Source organism: Leptonychotes weddellii, chromosome 9, assembly GCF_054177405.1.
Source record: "Leptonychotes weddellii isolate Sample4059 chromosome 9, ASM5417740v2, whole genome shotgun sequence".
NCBI lineage: Eukaryota > Metazoa > Chordata > Mammalia > Carnivora > Phocidae > Leptonychotes > Leptonychotes weddellii.
The window spans coordinates 107,618,115-107,624,544 of NC_138377.1; positions in this window are offsets into that span (position 1 = coordinate 107,618,115).

Genomic DNA, 6,430 nt, shown 5'->3' on the forward strand with positions numbered 1-6,430 from the left:
GTATTTTATAGTTTTCTGAGTACAGATTCTTTGCCTCTTTGGTTAGATTTATTCCTAGGTATCTTATGGTTTTGGGTGCAATTGTAAATGGGATCAACTCCTTAATTTCTTTCTCTTCTGTCTTGTTGTTGGTGTATAGGAATGACACTGATTTCTATGTGTTGTTTATACATTCTGCGACTTTGCTGAATTTTTGTATCAGGTCTAGCAATTGTTGTGGAGTCTTTTGAGTTTTCTACATAGAGTATCATGTCATCTGCAAAGAGTGAAAGTTTGACTTCTTCTCTGCCTATTTGGATGCAATTTTGTTTCTTTTTGTTGTCTGATTGCTGAGGCTGGGACTTCCAACTCTATGTTGAACAACAGTGGTGACAGCGGACATCCCCGTTATGTTCCTGACCTTAGGTCTGAAGCTCTCAGTTTTTCCCCATTGAGGATGACATTAGCTGTGGGTCTTTCGTATATAGCTTTTATGATATTGAATTTTGTTCCCTCTATCCCTACATAGCAGAGAATTTTTGACAACAAAGGATGCTGTATTTTGTCAAATTTTTTTCTGCATCTATTCAGAGGATCATATGGTTCTTGTCCTTTCTTTTATTAATGTGGTGTATCACTTTGATTGATTTGCAGATGTTGAACCACCCTGCAGCCCAAGAATAAATCCCACTTGGTCGTGGTGAATAATCCTTTTAATGTACTGTTGGATCCTATTAGCTAGTATATTGATGGGAATTTTTGCATCCATATTCATCAGGGATCTTGGTCTCTAATTCTCCTTTTTCAGTTTTTGCTTAGTTTTGGGATCAAGGTAATGTTGGTTTAATAGAATGAGTTTGGAAGTTTTCCTTCCATTTCTATTTTTTGGAACAGTTTCAGAAGAATGGTATTAATTCTTCTTTAAATGTTTTGTAGAATTCCCCTGAGAAGCCATTAGGCTCTGGATTATTGTTTGTTGGGAGATTTTTAATTACTGATTCAGTTTATTTGCTGGTTATGGGTCTATTCAGGTTTTCTATTTCTTCCTGTTTCAATTTTGGTAGCTTATATGTTTCTAGAAATTATCCATTTCTTCCAGATTGCCTGGTTTGTTGGCATATAATTGCTCATAATATTCTCTTATAATTTTATTTCTTCAGTGTTGGTAAAATGCTTACATCTCTTAATAGTCAGCATTCCCTTAGAGCTGCAGTTGTATGAAGCACATTCAAGCCTCAGCACGATCTTCCTTGTAGGGCATACTTTTCCCCTTGACTCATGGGTAGAGGGCCAATATTATCAATTTTCCAGTCTAAAACTTGTTGAATCACATAGTGAATGCATCCTGTGGTATACAGAACTTTGTTGGGTCTCAGATGGGGCACTTACTGACAGATGTTATGATGTCAGTATGGCAAAGGGGCATGCCGGCTCCCTTCCCTATGTTCCAACACACCTTAGCACAGTGACGTCCACTGTGCTTATTAATCCATGCAGCCAATTCTGAACTTCATATAGGGGGAAGGACTGTTATCTTTGCTAAGGTGTTTCCTTCAGTATTCCTGGAGTAAGGCAGGCCTATGCACTGAGACATGGAAAACAGTAAGGGAGGCAGTAGGGTCTGTATCCTTTCCCATATATCTTTCTATAATTCTGTTCCCCATAATGGTTTCTGTTAAACCTTTCAGTCATCCTGAGCCCTTTGGGCCATCCAGGTTGTCAAACCCTTAGAGATGGCCCAACTGTCCGTGCAGGAGGTAAGGGACCAAGGCTCATATAGGCATATCATCCAGGTAACCCTCAATTCAGCCCATTAGCTGCTTTTATTAGGTCTAGTCTCAAAATAGACAGTATTAGTCTGAGGTTGGATTGTTAACACAGTCCAGTGACTAGGATTTCCCCTATTATCCCTATTAGAGCCCTCCAAATACCAAGCATCTTCAGGAATAGGGTATGTGTCTTCCTTTACTTATAAGACAGCCTGCACTGGAGGCTCTAGAAGAGGGGCATTAAAGATTCCATATTCTACAGGCCCCACAACAGCATGTAATTTAGCCCCAGTGGACTAGTGGATACTAGTGGATACTGTGGCATGTAAGTAAGCGTGGCTTACAGAGACGGTTCAAATAAGACTATAACAAAGACAAATCTTCAGAGTTTAACATCACATCATCAATATAATGGAAACTTCTAACTGTGGGTGGTGGTGGGTATAGACAAATTATGAGCAACCATACCATGACAGATAGGATTATGCAAATAACCTCATCGCAATACCTGAAATGTCCAGGTTCAACCTTCTCATGTGAAAGCAAATTGGTCTTATGATTAGTGATGTAAAGGAATATTAAGAAAACATTCGCTAAATTCAAAACCACATAAGAGCTGCAGCATGTACTATTTGTGTGATATTTGGGACAGCAGTGATTTGTGTGATATTTGGGACAGCAGCATGTATTTCACAGACAACCTTATTCAGTTCTTTATAATCAATGGTCATTCTCTAGGTGCCATCCAGTTTTTTCACAGGCCATATAGAGATATTACAGGGACTTTTGTGCTGGCCTGATTATTTGCACTTTTGCTAATTCCTGGACTGTGGTAGATATTTCCTCAAATCCTCCTGGCAGTCAGTATTGCTTTACATTTACAACCCAGCTTGGGGGTGGCAGGGAGGGAGTAATACAGGGAGTAATTTGTATTGTCCCATAGAACAGCTTTAATTACTCTAACTCAAAGGTGAAATTCTACAGAGATTTGTAACATCTTTCCTAGTAAAATATCCATGACTAATATATTCTCAGGTATTAGAGAAATGAAAACCTCATAAGGGGCATGTGGGCTTTTCTCTATTCCCAAGTGCACTACTGTGTGTCTCACTCTTATGGTTTTCCCTCCCAGATCCCTGAGTGCCATTCTGGATTGCCATGAATCCGAGTGCATTCTGCTCCAGTATCCACTGAGGTCATAATTTTTTGCTTATTTTTTGGTGACCAGTAAATTATGAGCTCTACATGGGGCCTCTGGTTGCCCCCAATTTTCCTCATATGGCGGCAACCTTGGCCCCACCTCTAATCTCTCATGTGAGGGGGTACCTAACACCGGTAAGAAGTTACCCATGATTTAGTTCCTTCTTCTTCCAGAGGTGGTATGGGGGCCAGTGGCCTAAACAGCTGAGCAGGAGTAAGCTTCTTCTATAAAGCCACCAGAATAGCATTCAGCTGGTAGCATATTTTTTCTCTGTTTATGCCTACCACCAGCAGTTCATGCTTCACTTGCCTCTGGATTACTCTACTGGGGGCTCTTGTTTGCTTTAGATTTCCCTTTTTCAGCCCCTTGTGAGGTTTTTCTAGTCTTTCTCTTGATTGTTAACCATACTCAATCTCTCCCCTTTCCATCTCTCCTAGGTTAGCTACAGTCTCTCCTATATCATACATCTCTTACCCTTTATGGGGGCTAAGCAGAGAGATGAGAAGACCATGCCATTCCATGGGGACATTTGTAACAATTTATTTTTTTATTGCTGTTGTAAATACAGCTTTGTCTGGTTCTTCAAATACTTGGGCATACATTGCTGGCTGATGCCCAATTCTCTTAAAAGACTCTGTGCCTCTTCTAAGGATCTCCTGGGAAATATTCATTTGGTCAAGCCTCCCTCATAGCCATGATTATCCAGTCCATAAGACTATGATTACCTTGCACTGGTGGACATTACCTAGGCACTGCCACAGGCAGGATTTTCTCAGCTTCATTCCCTGCTAGGAATATGCCATTTTCTCCTATGTCCAGAGTCTAATCATCCATGCAGCAAGTCTTTCTATCAGCAACTGTTTGAAGGCTTTAGCAATGTCTAAAAAATTTCTGCTGCAGTATACTCTAATTTTCAGTTTCTTGTACAGGTTGTCAATTTGTTTCCCTGCTATACTTGTAGAGCTTTTGCTTTCTGCTGCATCAGTGATTTTTGCCTGAGCAACAGAGGCTCTGGCTCTTCCTCATCCCCAAAGATGACTTCCATGTCATTCTCTGTATCACTAGGTGTTTCCCATTGGTTCCATGTTTTAGCATCTCAGTCCAGCTAAGTAATAACAGCTCTAATGTGAGGCCACCACATTTTACAACCCTCAAGGCACACAAAGTGACAAACTAAGGTCTTGATTTGTGTATCCTGGGTCTCAATCTTACCCACCAAGTTAGAAGCCAAAAGGGATGTGGATAGTCTCAGATCGTGTTTTAGTTGTAATTTTTCTTCTAAATTCCTTACTTTCTCTTCTGCCACTAGCTGGGCATCAGTGGCCACATGAATAGCCCATAGAAGTGGCCAACTCACCAATGCTTGGTGTCCTTCCTTACCCCAGTGGGTCATGCAAATTTCTAACAGTAGACACTCTAACCTATCTGGTGTTTTAGGGGAATCCTCATACTCATCTGGTGTTTGCATCAAGCAAATGAGCTGTGATTCTCCACATTGAGGTAGCTGGCCACCCTGGGATTTCCCCCAAGAAAGATTCATTCCCCTTGTCCATTCTTCATTCTCCAGGCTCCTCCTGGCTAGCTGGCCAGTTCCATGAACTGGAGGTGTATGTAAAATGACCTCCAAAGGTTGAAGGTTATAAGACTGAAGAAAAAGGCTGACAAGTCCAGCTTGACAAGAAACATTTTATTAAGGGGACTTATGGACAGACTGCAAGACAAGTAGATCTCTTCAACCCATCTCCCTTCAGACTGCTTTTATAGCCCTAGAGGCTGGGAGTACATGCTGGAGGACCACCCAGGAGAAGAATATTTAGAATGAATGTGTGTCATAGTTGTATCTCTAGAGAAGATCAAGAATGTTATACCATGAGGATATACTTAAGGGTGTGGTTAAACAGAAGGAAAGAATGGGGGGGTGGAATTCTATGCTCAAGAAGGCTTCAGGTCATAGAACGGTTATCATGGCAGAATTATCCAAGGTGGCATTAGTCTGGCTCACACAAAGTCTTTACTCCATTTTGAATTGATTTTTACGTGTGGTGTAACATAGTGGTCCATTTTCATCTAAAGGAAGTTTGAACATTACTTAGGGCTGTGATAAACATTCAAGGGACAGGTTGAGCCATAGAGTGGGGTTTGGATTGTTTTCTTCTATTGGAACTGCTCTCCCTCCCAGAGCTTAGTGCTGTATGTGCACATGAACCACTCATCTCACATGGGATTTCTGCAGGATATCCACTGATCCACATACCCAATATGAGTCAGTCTCCCACCAGTAATTGGATGGGGTGGGAAAGGAAGAAAGAGGAGAGAATGACCAGTAATGCATCTTGAGTATCTGTTCTGCAAAGCAGGGGTAAATATGCTACTATGAGAGAGAACCTGAGCAGAGAGAGAGAGAGGGAATTTCTTGCTTCCCCAGTAGCTTTCCTTGTCCTATGTCCAGTGTCTCCTGTCCTTGGGAAGGAAAGGGGGAGAAAGAAAGCTGTATTAGTCAAGGTTCTACAGAGAAACAGAAACAAAAGCATGTATATGGACATTGGCTCACACAATTTTATAGGTTAACAAGTCCACAATCTTCAGGGTAGGCCAGCACCCTGGAGACTCAGGAAAGAACTGAAGCTCAAGTTCAAAGCCAATGTGGAGGCAGAATTCCCTTTCCCAAGGAACCCTTTTCTCTTATGGTCTTCAACTGACTGGAAGAGACCCACCCACATTATAGAAGATAATCTCTCTTACTCAGATTCCACTTATTTAAATGTTAATCTCATCTAAAAAAAATATCTTTGCAGCAACACCCAGACTGGTGTTTCATCAAATATTTGGGTAGTATGGCCTAGCCAATTTGACACATAAAATTAATCATCACAGGCAAAAAGTTATTAAAATACACAATAAATGTACAAGAATGTTAGAATATTTCAGAATAAACCTGTTTATATTTGCATTTATCATTAAAGCTCACATTCACTTTTTATATAGACAAATCAAATCTGCCACTGTAGACATCAAGTATTGATTTCACTCAAAATCCTAATAAGTAAGATACATTTTTATTTTTCCTTTTCTAAAAGTAATGGATCGGGGTAACAAGATTAGAAATACTTCTCTCCAGGCTTCAGAGTATAATTCCCTGTTTGGAATAACAAGTATGTACACAAGATTCATTAAAAAAATGAGATCTAAGATTTGTGTAATATTTTATGATTCTTTACATTTATACTATTTCCTTTAATTTTTAAAATAATTATAAGATACTTTATTAGTCTTATTTTTACATGGTGAAATGGAGGCCCCCAGCTTCGATTCTGCCAGTGCCAGTTCCAGGACCATTGATGTCCAACCAAGCCCATGGCGTTTTCATTATGTTACATTCTCGATTATTTGTATCTGACTTTATTTTTTAACTTTACTAAAAGTAAACAGGACTGGCTCCTTTCAAACCAATTTCATACATACCTGAAGAAAAATAATCCTG